Genomic DNA, 20,816 nt, shown 5'->3' on the forward strand with positions numbered 1-20,816 from the left:
ATAAATATTTAGTTATAATATAAAATACACACGGTTATGAAAATATATTATAGTTTTAAATTACTTTTAATGTTTTGTTTTTTAATGAGCTCGACCGTTCGACCTTTGGCTTGGAAGCCCATTACCCCTATTACTACAATGGATCCCGGAATATTGTAAATGCTACCCTATCAATCAAATTCTCCCTACTAGCCAACTTCAGAAAATATTGGAAATGTGAAATATCAGATTCAAAACATAGTAGTTACCAATTTTACAACAAATACAAAACTGACTTTAAATTAGAAAAATGTCTCTTCGTCACTAACGACTTCTGCCAAAGGTCAGCAATGGCCAAATTAAGAACTAGTTCCCATAACCTCATGATCGAAAAAGGGCGGCACCTATCAATAACTGCTGAAAATCGTTTATGTCTAAAATACAACACTATAGAGGATGAGGAGCACTTCTTATTTAACTGCACTAGATTTGATGTATACAAACAGAAGTAATTGTATAAATAGGGGTTCAGATCAAAGGTCGAAAGGTCGAGCTCTTAAAGAATGAAAAATACACGCACGCTCGAATTTATTTTTCATTTTTTACTCACTCAACCTTTCAACCTTTAATCCGAACCCCCATATATACGATCTGTAGATTATGAATTTAAAAAAGTTAACCGAATTAACTTTAAATAAGAAATATTTAATTACAAATATTGAAACAGTTACTAATAGATATGGAGATAAATTAGTTATTCACTATTATTCACTATAGATTATCTCGTGAAGATCTAGAAGAATTATATTCAGGTGATTTCTATTTCATATACAAAGGTAAGAATGAAAAAGGTCACCATGATATAGATTTCGAATAATATAAAATCAATTTTAATAAAAAATTTGACATTAAAATCGAAGCAAATAAGAAGTACTACTGTCCAACATGTAAAATCAATATAGATAAATCTCAAAAAGCAAGACCTAATGATACTAAATCTCACTTAGAAAATAAATTGAAATTAGAATATAATATTGATATATTACAAACTAAATTAGATGAATTAAAGAATGAAAAAGAAATAAATAAATATGATACATGTAATCAATCATTCAGTTACAAAAGGTATTATTATGAACAACATTTAAAATCTAAAAGTCATATTAGAAATATTAATAATAATATTTTAGGTGAAGATTATTTTGATAAAGATATTAATGAGAAAAAAAGCATGATTAAAAGAATAAAAAAAAATTAAACAATAAAAGACCATGCATGGAAGATGTTAGAAATTATATTAATTCATTAGATGATAAAAAAGATATTGAAATTACTGAAGCATTTTAAATTTATATTGGACCAGCTGCTATTGAATTTAAATTTTATAAAGGTTAATTGATAGAGGAAAATTTAGAAAATATGAAAAATATTATAAAAATAATTACAGACGTAGAATATCCTAAAATTAGTATATCTGATAAAGTTAAATTTATAAAATCTGAAGATAAACCAATGAAAATATAAATTCTCATTCATAATTCCGTATTTGGTCGGGTTGGAACAATGAAGTGTATTAATAATGTGGTTCCTGGAGGGATCTCGCTGTTACTTCTTGATACTCCCGGCTACTTTCTATAAAAGGAAGAAACGGAAGTATCGGGAGACATCGTTCTGTTGCTTTATCCTGTATTAGTAATGAGTAAATGAAAAATTAGTATAACAGTTATAGAATATTTTAGGGTGTAATAAAATGTGTAATACGTGGAAGTGTGCTCGTGAGCACTTAACTGAATCACAAAGTAAGATGAAAATGTGGCATGACATGAGAGCTAGGAGTATAATTTTTTATCCAGGAGATAAAGTTCTAGTTCTCTTTCCGATGTCAGTTAAACTTTACGTGTTAAGTATCAGGGTCCCTACGTAGTAAAGGAAAAGGTTAATCATGTTGATTATATAGTAACAACTCCTGATGTAAATATGATGAAACCATATGTAATTATAGAAGATGTGATGTTAGGAATCCAAAAGTTGTTTCTTTATTAACTGGGGAACCATTTCATAATGTGCTGGATTTGAATAATTTGGTGGTTCCTCCTACTTTTGACAATTCGAGTGAATTAAGGTTATTGGATGAAAATTTATCGCATTTAGAACCTAATCAAAAGAAACAATTGATTTATATGATTAATGAATTTAGACGTTTGTTCACAGATCCACCGGGTGAAACCAGTTTGATAACTCATGATCTGGATGTGGGTGATGATACACCAGTTAAACTGGCCCCATATCGAGTGAATCAAGAGAGATATCCTGAAAACGGAGATCGAGGCCATGGTAGAAATCGGTGTAGCTGAACCCAGTGATAGTGACTGGAGTTCTCCGTGTCTGTTAATTCCTAAGCCAGATGGAAAGGTGAGGTTTGCGACAGATTTTCGTTAAGTCGATTCAGTGACAAGACAGATGGTTATCCAATACCCAGGATAGATGATCTTGTCGATCACTCATTCACCTGATGAAGTTTCTATCAATTAGTAGCGAAAGCTCGTGCGTCAAATAAATAGTTAACCTATATAGTGCTACTCGTCTCGTTACTTATTCGATCAGATTGGTAAATTAAGTGTATGACTAAAATCGATTTAACCAAGGGTTATTGGCAAGTTCATTTGACGAACCGCGCTAAGAACATAGCTGCAGAGAGTTAGGGTTAGGGTGAGGGTAGGTTTAGAGATAGAGGTTAGGGGACCAAACCGAAGGTTTGGAGACCCCACTAGTGCACGGGCAGCGGGTTATCCCTGTAAAAAACGGTATGAATTAATTTTTGTGATAAGGCGGTCTACGGGACGTTGATACCTCGGGGCGTGTTCGTGTCGAGTCGTCGTATCCAGTCTTATTCGGCTGCTTCGCGGGTCGGTCTCGTCGAGCCTGGTAGGTGTTGGAGACCGTACACCCGAAAGTGTTCGCGGGTGTGGTCGACCTGGTTGAAGTGGTCAGAGACTGGAGTCGAATTCTGATGCGTGAGACGTGATCCGTGACGCGTTCTCGTAGAGACATTCCGGTTTGGCCGACGTACAGCATGTTGCACTTGGTGCATTCGATGCAGTATATAATTTCACGGGTCGCGCAATTAATTGTGCTGCGGATCGCGTGCATTTTGTTGTGGCTGCGGCAAACGGTTGTTTCTCGGTTGAGGGGACACGTACGGCATATCGGTGTTCTGCATTTCTTGGTGCCTCGACGTCGGGTTGACGGAGTTCTTGAGTAGACCTAGAGGGGACTCGGGTGAGGGTTAGGGTAAGGGTAAGGGTTAGGTTTAGGGTTAGGGTAAGGTTCTGTTACATATTATAATAGGGTAGGGTCAAGATGAGGATATAAGTAGTTAGACAGTTGCAAATTTTGACAGCTTCGGCGATAGGGCTGGGGGAAAACGTTAGGCTAGCACCATTGGGCTTGCGCGTTGGAATCCTAATTTTCGTGGATCTCTCTTAGAATTTTCTAAGTCCAGCGCATTCGCGCATGCGCATTGCATTGATTTGTGGATGGTTTCATTATTACACAAATTGCCAATAAATAAATGACTACCGGCGTCGTCACATTTTTGCTACACGTGCGCAATATTTGCCAGCAGGTTCGAATGCCATCCCAATCGGGGCGATTGTTATTCATACTAGAAAAAGCTATGTCCTAGAACTAAAACGATCGACTAAAGTCACCATGGTATGTTGTCGTTTTCAACGTAAATACAACGTCGACAACTCAGTCGTGTTTTTAGATATATATTTATACCGTTGAGTTCTAATCCCATTAATTAGATTGATCCATCGAAGCACATATGTTTTGAAAACAATTGCCAAAACGATTTTGTGAGTTTTAAAGAGGGGATGTCATTTTTTATTCGGCCTATTTTGATACGACATGGAAATCAACTAGTAAACTAGCGGCGTCAGGTTATAACTAGCGAAACCATCGACGTAAATTCACCGTGGTATTTCGACGTCATGGTCTTCAACGTAGGATAAACGTTGAAAATACGTCGTGTGCCCACTGAGAATCGATGCAACTATTGAAATTTTGAGATGCTCCCTTAGATAAAGACACTCCTCCGATTCTGAAAAACATAGAGTTAACTGATACCTTTGAAGTCGGAAGAAGGATAAGCTCGAGTCCTGTACCAGCAGCATTATTTTTCTCTTTAATATCCGTTTCTGGAATGCTTGAGGTCATGGTTAATTAATGTTAATGTTGTCGGTTTATCAATTATATCCGGTACAGTTGAAACATGCGATAGTGCATCCTATTTTAGAGAAGGTTTCTCTTGATCATCAGGGACTCAAAAATTACCGACCAGTTTCAGTATTCCTTTCATATCCAAATTCCTTTCATATCCTGCCAGAATCATTGACCACCTTGATAAACATGATCTTCACGAGCCTTTTCAATCTACATATCGTGCTAGCCACAGTACTCAAACAACTCTACCGAGAGTAACGAATGACACCTTGTCTGGAATGGATTCTAGCAAGGTAGTCTTTATGGTTATGCTTGACCTCTGCATTCTACACAATAGATCACTCAATACTCGAAATCTGAATACGGTTTTGACGGCAAGTTAGGGAGCATCTCAATAGTTTCCTCAATTAGAATAACTGTCTAATTGGTTTCACCCCCCCCCCCCCTTTGATTAGACACATGCCAAAGTTGGAACTATTGATTTTCTAATGAGATACCACCCACAGGACATTCTCACGAGTGTTCGATCACAACTTTACTTGAAAAATAAATAAGCAAAATTACAAGCGGAAAACCTATTAAACTCTAATAGACTGTATAAACAAAATCAAATATATTTCAAAATACCAACAGCATATAAGAGACGGTTAAATCTACTGCTTGTAATATTTATATTTGAAACAGCAATTCAATTTAATGTTATCTTTATTGCACCGCAATAAATCGATTGTTCGGCAGTCGCGATGAATCCGCGGAAGGCCTAACCCCCCCATTCCCTTCCGCGAGTTATTCTAATTGAAATAACTATCGAAATTTTGAGATGCTCCCCAACGTGTTGCTCCAAAATATAACCACGGCCTTGTGAAGTATAAGCGCCAGATAAAGATACATTGCATAAGCGCTAAGGCATTTGCTATTTTCTCGGAGCTTGCCCATCCCCAACCTCTCAAAAAAATCGTCAAATTAAAAATGGTTATCGTTGTTAGTAGTAGTATAGATAGAGCCTGATACTGATCTTTTACAATTTTTTTTCTAACATGATATTTTTTTAGGATTGGTTTATGAAGTTGAAGAGTCAGAGTCTAGAGTTATATGCGGAACTTGATTTGAGGATCGATGTGTTTGTTCCTCGCCATTGAGAGGGAATCTCGTATTCATCAATACGAAGCTATTCACCTTAAAATCATGAACAGCTAACAAACCGATCATTGATTTATTTACTCGCAGTTTTATTGAAGCTAATTATAACACGAGATTTGATGACAGGGTTACAAATATAAATTCAATTCGAGCATTTTATAGTCAGTAACCTGATTTTGGTTCAGTTCAATGATCGGATTTTCCACCTATATCCGATTATAAAAACTGGCCACCAACTATTAGCCTCATTTCTCAACCTAGGATGCACACGTTCCAAAACATGTCGCTGCTGGGTTGCAGCAATCGGCAGACGAATGACAGTGTCCACCTTTTTCATTGCAACCGAACACATCTAAAAATGACATTTAAATAGGTGACGCTGCATAGTGTTATGTTAATATCGATGGTTTATAAAAACCCGCACCGCAGGTAACGATCCCAACCTAATACACCCCAACCCACCGCTCCCCTTTCAGGGCACCCATTATGCGAGGACTGAAGGTCATCGAAAAATTGAAAGGACATAAAAATTGGTAAGAATCCAACTCTCGTTCTTTCAATTAAATCTATTACAATTTTCATAGTGGAAATCAATGAAACTTTTCTGACTTTGTTTTGTTCGAATGTTCGAAAATTACGATATAGTTATTGAATGGTGGTAATTTTTCTTATAAAATCTTAAGTTTTATGAAACTCACCGCCTGACTGACCACATGCCACAGTCGCAACGATAATACCTACACGAGTGACCAAATAGGCAAACATTTTAAATCACCTAAAATTTGAATTTAAAAAACTGATAAATTTACTGTGTATGATGTACACTTTCCCATAATCCCTCGAAATCATTTGAAATCCCTCGAAACCAGGTTGCCTTTAGACATCGCTTAGAAGCCATAATGGCCGCTGAACACGTGAAAAAAAAACGTTTTCTCGTGTTTTTTTTTCTTATGCCGTGTGCGGGGAGTCAAAACACAAAACACAGAACAGAAAAACGTTTTTCACAAAACAAGCACCGCTTGATTAGCGAAAAAAAGTTTTGCGAAGTCGAAATGGTTCTTCGTCCCGTGTGCGTTGGATGTTTTATCGTTTGCGGACAAAATGTTTCATGAAAAACGTTTTGTGGAAAACGTGTTTTCTGTTTTGACCGAAACAAATGTTATGCCGTGTGCGGCGGGCTTTAGTGTTAATGATCCGAAATGGTAGAATATTTTGAAGTCACGTGAAAACCTCAGAAATATATCGGATATATAATAACCAGCGAAAGGTTTTTTGCCAAACAAGAACTGCTTAATTTGTAAAACGTTTTGGGTAGCGTTTACAAATTACGTACCTTAAAATCTCGTTTTTCTGACCCCCCTCTTAGGTACGCACCATGACACCCATGAACACCCCCCCCCCCCCATTATATTCATAACAAGCAGACATAGAACTTAGTCCGATATGAAGAAATGACACAACATATGAATTAAGCAAGTATTGCTGTTTATTGATTTCATATACCCGGTACTAAAAGCCGCGATAACACCAGTGGTATCGGCTATTTTCATTTGAGTTTGGTGCATAAAGTGCGTACGGTACCAAGATTGATTAATACCCCATCAAAGTACGTACCTTTATGCTAAATGTATTGATCTATATTCTATTGCAGATGTACCTACTTTATCTAGATGATCTTCACCACTGATGCTGCTAGTTCTGAATATAGTGAATATTCCGTATAGTTTTCAATACTTATAGAAGCACACGACGTCAAAACGCAGTTTACAATGTTTGCTTTTCGATTCATGATGTTGACTTTTCGTCTCGAAATTTCAGTAACTCGAATCCTAATCGCAACAGGTGGTTGAATATGAAACGCTCTTTTTATATATGTGTCTACAGATGTCTACGAGTATTGACATTTGCTTCAAATAATATAATTATTTCATAATGATGATAAAAGCAAAACAGCGATCACGGGTTTTCTTAATGATCCTGACTATAATAGGTTATCGTAGATCATGCCGGTGTGATTCTAAAACATCTATAATATTGATTATATATTCTTTATAAATTTTTGGCTCGCACTAGCGAGGCCTATGTCTGGTCTGGCCGATCGATAACCATTCGTATGCTTAATACACTACGCTCGAAGCTATTTTTGCACACTCAAACGCAATTTCAGTAGCCTGTTATTTCACTATTAATGGGCGAATTGAACGGAATAAGCAAAAATATATTTCGTAATTGATTTTTCTTTATGGTGCGTTAAGTTGAGAGCCATGGGTTTCATATTTTTGGAGAAATTTACCAAAAAGTTTCAAAAATTCGATTTATTGGAGAACGTTTTTCATGCAGCATCTTAAACTGTTTCCCTGGTATAGAGAGTCCAACCCCCAGCAAGGATTCGAACCTGATGAACAGCGTGTACGTCTACAACGGTGCGAACAACAATAGCAATTAATGTAGAGAGAAATAATGTTTGATCGAACTATTGAAATAATGACGATGTTTCAATTGGTTTCAATTCTCTTTATCTCCATCACTCAAACGTACTCAAATTGGTATCGTATATCACCAACGTCAAACAACATATGTTCCGAACTTCAGCAGCTGTTTTAGGAGTACTAAGATTTTTCATGGTTATTTAAGTTAAATTTATTAAACAGTTTAAACCATCACAAGAGATCCTCAAACCGTCTTCTTGAATCTTTAAATCCATCGAGATTGCGATGGTCGTCATTTAGTAAATGATTTGAATTGAACAAAATCATCGTTGCGAAAAAGTTATTGAGAATGATAAACAAGTCATTACTATTAACTCGTGATCTTATCATATTGAATCAAATGACCCATCGTGAATGAGAAGGTCGTCACGACTAATACCTATTTCACTGAATCGTTGACACTATCGAGGATGAGAAATTCGCAGAGAACACAGTTTTTGGTTTACCTATGTTATGTCTGTTGGTTGGCAGTTAAACCTACATGTTGAAAAGTACATCTATGTTGTCTGATGTGACATTCGCAACTGAACACATTTTCTAGGGTTTTCACAATTGAGCGTGAACATTGATTCTAAAGATTCAGTTTCAATTCGACTAATTTGAAAAAGATCCACAATAATTGAAATGATCAAAAATATTAAATGAATCCAGTTCATTGGATATATGAATTTTTTTCAATTTGGATTCCACACTTATCGTAATGTTATTTTAATCTGAATCAAGTTGTTCATCTGGTTGGTGTAATTGGAATTTGGGTCTAGTTCCATAGTTGTCATGGTGAGTTTGTCAGTTATTTTTGATCGGGATCCAGTTCCACGATATGGCTCGAATCTAAATACAACCCCACGGTTTAACTGTTTAAAATGATTCGCGATCCACTTCCACAGTTTTAATGTATTGGTTTTACTCCGAATCCCGTTCCAAGATAAAGAGCGGGATCGGAATCCAGTTTCACTATATGCACTCAAGATGACTGGGAATCCAGTTCCGCAGTTATGTAAGTCTAATATGTCTCCGAATCAAGCCCGATCTTTAATTTAACATGGTTGAATGCGTTCCTTACTAAACTATGTCATTTTGGGTCCCGAATATTCAGTTATTACATCAGACGAAAAAGTTTCATATTTCACCCGTTTCCACTCAGGATTGATGCACTGACGTTAAAACCGAGCGAGTTAATAATCCTGAACAGAAAAACAAATAGTGTATTATATATCTGAAGTGCAAAATTCATGAGAGAATAATCTACATAGAGCTTCCTATATCGTTATATAGTTTTTCATGCAACTGTCAGTGATGACCAGATGACGATCAATATGACGCGATACGAGTGAAGAAAAACAATTCTGAGGACCGATTGGAAAAACAATTCATTCACGGCTCTGTGAGAGTACATAGTGATGCAGGTGGAACGATTTGAAGTGCCAGATACGAATCGATTTACCATAACAAAACTTCGGTAGAAGTTTCAATATATATTAAGCTGTGCAATCATAAGCTTATTTCAATGAGTCCAAATGTATAAAATAAGGCACCAAATGTGTCATTCGTCGACCGTACTGGCTGAAGAAAAGGAGAGTTGAATACGTTGGAAGAAGCGATTGAGGTGAGCGCATTCATGAAATATTCATATCTTTATTATTCATACTCAAACGTTGATTTTCAGTAAAACAATATACAATTTCAGATGTTGTATACCTACTCTTGACTCACTTAAAAACATTCACTTTCATAAAAGCCTGTTACATTATTTCAAGGAATTACTGCACTTGTGAATGTGATTCTAATAATATGTGTACTAGAACTATTGGTCCACGTACGATTAAGCTACTGACGTAAAAAACAACCGAAAAAAACGTCTCACTTGATCGTTTCTACAAAATTACACCCTTAAAACGATAATGACTTGAAAACGTATATTCCTAGGGATAAAATTCCATTCTTAACACAGAGTAAAATGAGACACATCTACATGTAAAACTAGTAAGATATGCATATGCATAACAATCGGTAAAGGCTGAATTATTTCATACAGTTTCTATATATTCAGCCGGAATTTGGATGTATTGGACGTGCAATATGTTGCCAAGAATAAAATCTGATCACCATTCTTTTTAATTCACATGAATTAAAAAAATGTCTAGTATAACGATTATCTTTCATAACCTTCATTTGCTTTGCAGCACGTTTTCCCCTATTATCTGTTGATCTTTTTTTGTGCTGGTTTAGTTTTTCTTTGAACGCAACGACTGAGGGAACAGCGTCTGGTTTCAAGATTTTCCTTTCCTCTGAAATTGAAATTTGAGCAACACGTATAAAAGAGCTTCGTGGTAGATTGTCAGCATATTGATTTCTCATGCAAATTTAAACTAACCTAAAAGTCCCGTTTTTCTGTGATCAGCTGGTTTAAAGTGCTTGTGACAAACAAAGCTACGTTGACCAGGCGACCATAATTTTCTTTTGTCAGTATTATCGGCTCTTTTTATTGCTACACACCATTCCTTATACCGGTATTCGAAAAACGCCTAATGAAAAACACCGAATCGGAAAACGCATAACGCCTAATTCATAGTAACATCCAAGAAATTGACCTAAATCCCTACGTGAACTATGTACTCAACGCTACATAGTTCACGTCGGAGTGCGTGGAGCCCCGCCTGTTCCATCTTCGTTTCTACTGTCTTTGGTTACACAGGCTTATCTGTGTTATTATTTCATATTAAGACAGAGTATTATGATAATAAAAGACATCATATTTTTTATATGGAACATATAGTTTATTATTTTTTGTTCAAAGAAGTTCAGGGGCTGGACATTATTTAGTCTCTCATTGGTTCGGTAGGTTCACATTAGCGTGGTTGTGAACAGTTTGGAGGATAATTTGAGAAAGGCTATTTTATCAGTCTCTGTGTGCGTTGTATCATATTTATGCATTCCGGTTTCAAAATTCAAGAAAGCCGGTTTATAACCGCGGCGTTTGTTTTCGCATTATCATAGAAGTGTAAACTGTTTCAGTTTACACTTCTATGGCGTTATGTAATTAATTGCTTGCACGGCGGACATTCTATCATCATCCCATAATGTAGTTTACAAGAGTAGTCTCGTTTCGTGAAGCGTAAAACACATGTATTTTCAAACTGTTCCGTTGATGAGTTGGATTGTGAGTCCCAGTAGATGGTGCAATTACGAAATTAGGTCATTTTCTAGGAATTAGGCGTTATGCGTTTTCCGATTCGGTGTATTTCATTAGGCGTTTTTCGAGTACCGTTCCTTATACAGGTTTTTCTTGGTAGGGAACTTATGTCCCCCTTTGCTATTGTGACCAACCACAACACAATAGTCAGACATTGTGAAATCTCCGATAATAGCACGAATAACCACATTTGACTTGGATTTTACTTCCGGGTTGTTGATAATCTCGCAAAAATGGCTCGCGAGAATGGTGCTGAATTTAACCTGGAAATGAATTCAAAATATAACCGAAATACCTTATGTACTAGTTCATTTGCAATAAAAATCTATCGCTTCAACGTTTTAGTTAGCGATATTTTACTTATCATACATCGGCACGCATTTAAATCCTTTAAATATGATATCCCGACAATGTGATGAATTCGATAAAACCTCACTTCGAACGCTAAAGATCACTTGAAATGTCAAAGAACTACCAACAATCACAAATTTAGCGATAACGCTGGAAGCAGCTAATGCAAGTAATGACTGGTGCCGGGTGTCATCATTTAGTTGTTGAGTTCAAGACTCTGAGGTGAATTAATTGCAGGCTACACTGATTATTATATGAAATATAATCTACACTGATTTTAATATGAAAATATATTATGAAATAAAATTGATTTTAGAAGGACTACACTCGTAGATTCATAATAAAAATATGAAAAGTACCAGGACTCGAACCAACAATTAAAATTGGGCCGTCAAGTGCTGCCACCATGTGATACCTGGCAACCAGTCATTGCATTGTTAGCCGTGGAAAAATGTTTTTTTTTTTAATTTTAGGACATTTATAGTGATTTCTAGCCTTTGCAGTGAGGTTTTATATTATCTTACGTAGCGGTAGGCGAGAGATTTTCATTGTAAATGAACTAGAGCATGGCGAATTTAGGTTCCAATTTCCGGTTCTGACTAGCGCCATCAAACGAGTAATTCAAGAACTTGAATTTGTCGATATCCCGTATTAACATCCAGGATACTCAAATTAAATATATTTTCAAAACTTTAGTATTCGTCTCAAATTACGTTAATGCACATTGTTTCTTTTTTGAATTTTTAAAAATACTTCCGATTCGGAACTTCATTATGATCAATTATCATTCTTTAAATCATTCTATAACTGTTATACTAATTTTATTACAATACGGGATAAAGCAAAACAACAATGTCTGCCCATACTTCTGTTTTTCTTTTTATAGAAAGTACTCGGGAGTATCATAAAGTAACAGCGTGATCCTTTCACCAGCCACATAATTAATGCACCCCGATGTTCCGACCTAACCAAACACGATCTATTCTTAAGTTTTATAAAAAGAGTTGAAATCTGTTGAAATATGGGTCGTGTCGGTACCTTGAAGAACACTGCCAGCATACTGTTGAATACACATATGTAATTGAATGAAATTTGTTAAACAATAATCAATAATATTGAAATTAAACAAATCAATCCTACCAAAATAGTCAGCACGCCACAACTATGCCCATCAAGTTGTTTCTGGTGAGGCAGTTCGATTATGGACCATTCAATATCATCAATCACGACCGTAGGCGTAATAGAAAAACGAATTCACCTTGACCTTAAACCGCGCACCTGCAAGCACCTATCCGCGCACCTGTGGAGCACCTGTTGAGGGCAAGTCGTTTACGTTAGCGTTATCGTAAAATCGTGTTTTTTGCAATATACCCGCCTAAGTTGATTTATTTGTCTCTCAATTAATAAATTAGCCGTATATTTTCCATCGAAATGATAAAATAATTGAAATACAATATGTTTGTATAAGGAAATAAACAACACGACACTGCGTCGTCAACCGGTCGCGGGTAGAAAAACATCGCAGTCAGCTGATTAGAATTGTGTGAATTTCGCGAAGTTCTTAGCGCAGTATTAGCTTTCAACATGGTTTCACTAAGTAATTCACGTCATATATTCTATAAGAGAATATGAATAACTAGCGATGGCCAACGATGAGAGGTAAGTTTCGATATTTAGGCTTCAAAAGATAAAAATTCCATGTGAAATAGTACGTGCGTCGTCAATTCAAATCAATCAATTTGACCTCAAATTAAAGTATCAATCGACAGCCACCTCAAACCGCATCATTAGTTGGCCAAGGGGTCTAGGCTGTGGTTTGGGTTGTCTGTGGTAGTCTATTATGACTTCAAAAAAGATAAGAATAAGAAACAATAAAAAGAGTTGATAGGCCTAAACATTAGTTTCCTGACTGGAGAGTTTCTGGGGTAGTTCCACAAGACTAATAATGATTTTATTTATATCCTTTCATTTCAGTTGATTGATGATCCTTACTTCATTGAATTATAGAGCAAAAGTCCGTTGACGACTAGCAAATTTGGATGATAAGACTGTCAATAACTGTGTTTAGCATCAACGTTACAAGTAAGTGCCGTCTAGAATGCTGGGCTGTTGGCCTATCGTTGTAAGATTCTGGGGTTCATAGTCCTCTTTCTAGTTAGGTCTTTCTGGTGAATATGATAGGCTGGAAAGGGGTGATGATCCATGATTTCATTATAATCAGGGACGGATCGTAATACCTGCCACCTATACTTATTAAAATGCTGATTCGAAATGAATGATTTGGAGCATAGTGCATAATTTGAGAAAAGAATTTAAAGCTTTATTATCACGACATTGACCGTATTTCCATACAGTTGTGTCTGTTCACTTCCGTACACTATTCACGTTTCAGGATCTTACATAGCTACCTGCTGATCAGTAATGTCGACTCAATCAATTAGAGATTTATAGAAAAGCTTACCACATATTTCAAGGTAATTTGAAAAATATTTACACAATTGCTATCGAATTTTAACATGTATAGAGTTACAGGTGATTTACTCAGATAATTCAAGTTACATCAAAATCATTCGGCAATTTTCTGACACGATTTACATTTCTTTACAGATTTTCCATCGGCTAGACACTTCTTATAGAAACCGCCGCAACTGCATTTACGTGGAACAGACGCCGGTTGCTCTAATGTTTTCGTCGCATACAAGGCCTGGTTTTGGAAGAGAAGTTTGGAGCGTAAAACATTGTCGCGTATGCTGCAAAATGTCCGATTATCTCGATTGACACTAGCGTGTTTGCTTTCAAGAGCTTGCTCGCTGAACAAGCCAAGTGTTCCCCACATATTTACAAATTCGGGAACATGGTATACTAGAATATGGATTTTCGGAGTGATATTTACATTGGGAAATTTAGACGTAAAAAAGCGGCCAAAATCGTGGCATTGTGTTGTCATATTGGATATCTCGTCTTTAGAAAGAAACCGAGATGCGCTGTATAATCGATATAGCGAACGTAGTCGTTCGAACAACTCTTGGAACAAGGAACTAATCGATTCGTCGGGAATCACTTTGCATAATTTTTCCGCGTTGTTTAGCAACTTGTGAATATGATTCCCTACAAAACTATTGCTATGATACGCTTGACGATCAACGCCGATTTCTATCAGGACTTGATTTAATGTCTTACATAAAGGTCCCATTTGGGCCTGAACTTTACTGTACACAGCATTTAACTCACTTGATTTCTTTTGGAATTCCTTTTTTAACTCAACTTGTCTGGATTTAAGGTTGGCCAGATTTTCAGTGATGCATCTGATGATTTTGTTGGCCGACAATTGTTTTCCTGTAAGGCATAGTTCACACTGAAAATCTGGACAATCTTCGATACACTGCTCATGGTACGGAGCGTCACATTTGATACAATATATATACCGATTCGGATTTGGATTCTCAATTGTCCTTATTAGACAAATTTTCGATGTACACGAAACAACACATCGACCACGTCTATTAGCAGTAGTGAGTTTCTGTAAGTATTTGCATTTCGTATCAATACGACTTGAAAGATCATTTAGTTCCTCTTGGACTTCCGATGTTTTTGTTGAAATTTCTTGCCAGGTTCTGTAAAGTGTTTCATCACGTTCCCCCAAAGATTCGTTGTCAAATTCTTGACATTTTTTTTCTAACATGTTGAAAAATAGTAAGCCAAGTCCCAGGGAGATATGAAGTCCAGGAGGAACTAAATGATCGATATCCTGTAGGTGAAACATCTGAGCTTTCACTACACTTAAATTATTAGCACCTGGATTTGCTACATTCTGTTTATAGAGGGCAACTGATCGAGATTCAAATTTCACCGATTGTGGACAATGTGGTGAGCCGTGGTGCTTTCTTAGGTCATCCAGCTTCACTTGACACCACAAACAAGGAAATTTGGCCGTTGAACCCTGGTGACCCATACATGTGCACAAAAAGGCAAGGTCACCAAATAGAAAAAAACGGATCGCGACGGCTACATATTTTCCATCACTATTTACAATATCTACACTAGAGATAGTCTTCATCTCATCAAATATTGGTGAGAAAACCTGCTCCATATTCTCATATGAATCTACAGCTTCAAAATACGCGATCATCTCTGTAAAGTCTGTACTATTGCACAATTTACAGTTGATAATTGAAAATACAAGTTTCGTACTACCTCCCCCCTTGTCCGCCCCAATCTTAATCCATATTTCACCATGAACCTCTGCAGGAAACAACAGTTGACCTTTTTCAGACAAACGTTTAATTTTTACAAGTAACTGAACACGGAAACTATTCACTTTAGCGTACGCAGTTGTTTTTCTCTCCGAGGTTCTCGAATTTACAATCATTTCGGCTTGACCTACATCAAGATTGTTTTTTAAAGCTTCAGATCGACTGTTAATTTCCTCGCGCAGTTTGTCAGCTGATGGCAAAATATTGATATTGTACAGTCGTAAAAGTTTTCCTAGTTCCAAAGACTGGGTCATTGTCAGTCGAAGATGCATTTTGATTTCAAGGTACTCTTGAGCAGTGAGCATCCGCGCTGGTTTCATATCGGGAATATGGGAAATAACCTTTTCTTTAATGGATGTGTCTTTTCTTAATAAGTACGATATTGTTTTGGCAGCATTTTCAATTGATTGGTCTTTATCTTTGGAGATGAATTGGATTATAAGTTTCAACAGGGATGCTCGCTTCTCAAGAGTTTTTTCACCAGCATCTAAGGATTGTATCTTCGGCTCATCTAATTTGATGAAATAGTTGTAGTTGTCTCGGGATTTCGATTTATATGTATTTCGAGCTCTGAAAATTGTTTTGTCTTCGTCTCCATCACAGATGATCAGCGTATTTTTGTTCTGTTGGATACATTTGATAGTTTGAAGTTCCTGCTCCAGCTGACGCACTTTTTCCTTTAAATCTACATTTTCTTGGGAAATGGATGGCGGCGCTGGCTGTTTTTTAGGAGTTGAACTAGACTGATACGATATCTCATAAGATGACTCTGGTTCTGCAATATCTGAGTCAACGGGATTGATAGTAGTTGATGCTGATGATATTGCACTTAGCTCGAGGGATTCGCTGGTACTCTCATCTGATTTAGCGCTGTTACGACTACCGATACACGATCCTATCAACAAATCAGGTTATAAAGCGAGCATTACTTAAATGTTTGTATATTTAATTTTGTTCCAAAATTTCAATGTTTGATATTTATTGATTTTTGCACTTATCTTGGATGTTATGAATGATTAAACGTTGTACTGTTTGTCAAATTATTAAGACAGTATTATTTTTTTTATTTCTTAATTGGGTGTTTATTAGTAATAACCTTTAATCTAAACTTAACAAAAATGAAAGAATGAGGCAATAATGTACTTACAGTCTTTGCGTTGCTCCGTTGTATATAGTGAAATGTTGTAAATTTTTAGGGCAAAATAAATATTATCATACATGTATACACTATCTATGGCTTGGTTATTCTGATTTTGTATTTTCACTCCAGGCTAGTCTTTGGTCCTCTTGGATTGGTGAAACAGTAGATCCTGCTTACTGGGGGCATTTGTCCTATGAAATTGTTCCAGTTTGTGTTCAGCAAATCATGATCGAATGAATCAATACATGCCGCAGTAAATTTTGGTCCCGTCAAAAAATTGAGTAGGTAACCCGATTTCCTGGATGTGAATGCCGACACGTTCGTTGTACAGTCAAATTTGCACCAATCGGATAGTATATCCCTAATTATTCCGACTGAACCAGGTTTACACACATATTTTGGCCTAATTCTGGAATAAACTCATCCGGGTTGAGCAAGCTTTTGACTATCAAACGATGACGAAAGAAAAACAAACTAACAAGAAAAAGAATGCAGAAGAGTTACAATTTAAATGATAATTATACTCCACTTTATTCCACAAAAAAAGAAACATTTTCATACAAAATATGGTCTCGAACAATGAAACAGCATCAAGATCAGAGGTTAACACTGGGATACGGAAATTGAAATCTCTTTCTGAACAAGTCTTAATGTATTTCTGCAGCGAAAACCTCTTTACTCTTTAACAAAGTATCTGCAATTACATGACATACCTCGGGAATGGAATGAAATTGGGTCCTTGGCTATATTGCTGTAGCCAAATGGTTGCAACTGAAGGTTCAGGTCGGTAAGGTCATGTAACCGCAGACTTATTTTGTGAATTAACAATAGTTATCATACATTTTATGGGCCAAAAGTTGTAATTCATGCAGTCTGTATAGGGCCTAGCCGCCTATTACTCACTCATGCTCTTCATTTTATCAGCAAACTTTTTCTTTTTCCTGCCGTGGCCAAAGTTGAAACCTTTTTTCCGCTTATTATTTGATTCTTCCATCTAAAAATCAAAGAAAACCGTTTGAATTTCAGCCTTTTCTTATACAAAGAGAAATGAAAAGGCAATAAAAAATGATTGAATTTATTTTTCTTAAATTTACCTTCATCTCATCAAAATCGACGGGCATCTCATCAAAATCGACAGGCATTGTCAACAGATCAATGTCATAGAATCATCAGCTGAAAAATAATAGTCATTGACAAGCTTATATTCACTTGATATACAGAAAAGAACATATCAATTACGATAGGCCACGAGCGCTGAAATTTTTTTTCAGAATTGCAAATTTTTGAACTCTAAATTCGTCCTGCCTTCACTATTGAAGCAAAAATACCTCATAAATTGGGTATCACTGGACAGCTTATCCAATTTTTCAGAGAACTAAAGTCTTAGATTTTGAATAAAAGGCACATTAGGGTCAAAAATACGTACTTTGAAGAGCAAAAATCGGACAAAATTGATCTGTTGACTTCCGGGTTCTTTGAGCGCGCCGTACTCGGATTTGGTGGAAGTTACGCGAAATCGGCTCTTTAGTTCCCTAGATTTGAATGTTGTCTACAAGTTGAGACACGTTCGGTTCGAATCCCATAATTAATAGCTGAGCTACCGAAGTTTTCCGGACGCAGCTCCGGCCATATCTTTAAGCATTAGCGAGACGGCCCGGCCAATCAGCGCACGCCATCGATTTTAAGATATCGATTGTTCCAATTTCTAAAATTCGTATCTCGCCTACGGTCGTGCAATGTCATGTCTACCAAGGGCTGTGGCTCAGTAAGTCAAGTAAGACATTACATTGAGATGAGAAATAGTTTGGAAATTATACATAATACATTGACATCGATAGAGAATAACGCAGTTTTCATAATGATTTCTTACTTAATATTCTTCAGTGCTTGAGCTTTTTTAAAATCAGATGCTCAGATGTAGCAAAGTACTACATACTTTCTTGAATAGACTATATTTGTATCGTGATTTGTTTCCTGCGACAATCGGAGTTATTATATAAGAATCAATAGCCGTACAGTCATACATACTTTTTTCAGCTTCAAGGGCTAGGGCCATGTTTATCACCTGAATAAAGAGCAAAAGATATTGATATGAAGTTCAATGAAAAAATGCGCATGGGATGATTTATTATCCAGTAACCATACATGTTGTCTAGAACTGTATGAGATACTAATTAATACAAACAAAAGTTTTAAGATCTTCCGAAACAACACACTACTTACTCACTAGTAGTAACATATATGACATAGGAATTTAATTTCAAGGACCGCAATCCCTCATCGGTCAAGAGATGACTACCAGATGAGTATTGGATCTTCCTTTTTGTCCAAAATACATTTGACATGAAAAAACATCATTTGTGGCACACGTATTTCATGTAGAAGAAAGAGAGAAAAAGAATTAATTACAATTGCGACTTACATGTGCTGAACTTTACTTCCGCGTACGTCACGGTTTGTTTACTTCCGGTATATTCAGAACATGCGCAGAGCGAAACCTAACTGTGGCCGGTAGAAAAAATCGCTTACCATCAAAATTCTCTAAGTCCAGAAAACAGTCGAGTGCGCAGGCGTCACTACATGTCAGAACTTCAATAACATGTGAATGGCTCCAGCGTCGCTGTAGTTTCTATTAGGTTCGAATCCCAAATAATTTTGATCTTAATTCAAATTTTGACGACCCAGTGTCGCTAGTTAATCTGTTTGCAGTGCTATTGAGTTCGAATCCCGAATATGTTATAGAAAAATACTTGCACGGAATTTTTCTTTTCAGGTACGAAAATTCCAGCTTACTGCAACCTGTTGTCCCAAAAATAGAAATGATCATCTGACAAAATACGAAGAATGCCTCATCATCCAGTTCACAATTGCGAATTAAAATTAGTCAAAGCATAACTCACGCCTTACATCTATGGAACGGTCCCAAATCGATTGAACAACAAGAGAAAACTTAATATATGCTTATATACGTATATGATACGAATGGAATAAATCTATTTGGATAATTCACTTGTTTGTGTAAATATGACATACAAGATTATCTAGACATTAGGCCTACAGAGTCAACAATTACGGTTTACCAAACAAGATTTTAGTGGTAACAATTAAACCACTGCCTCTAGGAAGTCATGAAGAAAGCACCCTTCCTACGTTTTAGTTCCCAGGTACTCGCCCCATGACTACCACAAAAGCAGTGAAATAACAATTACCTCATATACATACATCAAAGTAGGAGGAAACATAACGCAATACTTGCAGAGACCGCCCTGCAATGCTGGCGAAAAGACTAACCATGGATAATCAGAAAGCCAACTTCTCTAGAATCTCAATGTAATGTATCGTTGTTTCGACGGCTTGTGGATCAATTGATGTTTAAATTCGTAGTTGTTTCCCGGTATGAAATCATTGTCCAAATAAGCAGCTTTCTCTACGTTATCCATTTTTGTAGTCCTTCAAATCTTTCTACAAAGGTTCCAACATCTTTGGCACCTTCATCTAAAAAGGAAATTATTGGTATTTAGTATTATTTAATCATATGTTGAATAATGGTTGCATGCGTTACTTTTTAGATTTGCATAGAATAGCTGATGTCATGCTATGACAAATATTCTGAATGTTAAGGTAAATTATACCTATCATATGGCCGATTGAGTTGTTGTTCTCATCACCCTCCATTTCTTCATTGATGACATCATGTCCCTCTGACGATTCATCGTGGTCTAAAAAGTTGTCAGATTCAACAACCACTGCCGCACCAGATCTACAGAATATGAAAATATTATGATACTTGTGTACCCCTGTCAGCATGCTTATCATATTGAAACTGCCCTTTTTGTATCAATGCAAATATCACAGGAAGGTGTATCTGCCGATGAGCATATTTACCCTAGAGGTGCATGTTCCTCCAATGCCGCATCAATATGTTCTACAGGTTCCGCATCGGGACGTACAATAACAGGTTCGACAGCCGTCACACCAGATCTACATAAAGAAATTGATAATAGGCTCTTATGCAAATTCGTAATACGTAAAAACACTTTTGG

At 36.5% G+C, this 20,816-nt stretch overlaps 4 long non-coding RNA genes across 4 annotated transcripts; 1 reads left to right on the forward strand and 3 right to left on the reverse strand.

Annotated features, from left to right (window-relative positions):
• Nucleotides 1–5,634: 5,634 nt before the first annotated feature.
• On the reverse strand, nt 5,635–7,041 carry LOC141913870 (uncharacterized). Its single transcript, XR_012620659.1, has 3 exons — nt 7,008–7,041; nt 6,045–6,121; nt 5,635–5,698 (listed from the first exon to the last, which is right to left on the reverse strand). It is a non-coding gene; the product is annotated as an uncharacterized LOC141913870 (long non-coding RNA).
• A 4,109-nt stretch (nt 7,042–11,150) lies between these two features.
• Nucleotides 11,151–19,218, reverse strand: LOC141914098 (uncharacterized). The gene is made up of 3 exons (XR_012620698.1): nt 19,196–19,218; nt 18,802–18,838; nt 11,151–11,291 (listed from the first exon to the last, which is right to left on the reverse strand). It is a non-coding gene; the product is annotated as an uncharacterized LOC141914098 (long non-coding RNA).
• On the forward strand, nt 12,831–16,845 carry LOC141914097 (uncharacterized). The gene is made up of 4 exons (XR_012620697.1): nt 12,831–13,038; nt 13,354–13,461; nt 13,772–13,853; nt 13,987–16,845. It is a non-coding gene; the product is annotated as an uncharacterized LOC141914097 (long non-coding RNA).
• Nucleotides 17,302–18,521, reverse strand: LOC141914133 (uncharacterized). The gene is made up of 3 exons (XR_012620729.1): nt 18,200–18,521; nt 17,868–17,946; nt 17,302–17,767 (listed from the first exon to the last, which is right to left on the reverse strand). It is a non-coding gene; the product is annotated as an uncharacterized LOC141914133 (long non-coding RNA).
• Nucleotides 19,219–20,816: the final 1,598 nt, after the last annotated feature.

The sequence above is a fragment of the Tubulanus polymorphus genome, chromosome 12 (assembly GCF_964204645.1).
Source record: "Tubulanus polymorphus chromosome 12, tnTubPoly1.2, whole genome shotgun sequence".
NCBI classification, from domain to species: Eukaryota; Metazoa; Nemertea; class Palaeonemertea; order Tubulaniformes; family Tubulanidae; genus Tubulanus; species Tubulanus polymorphus.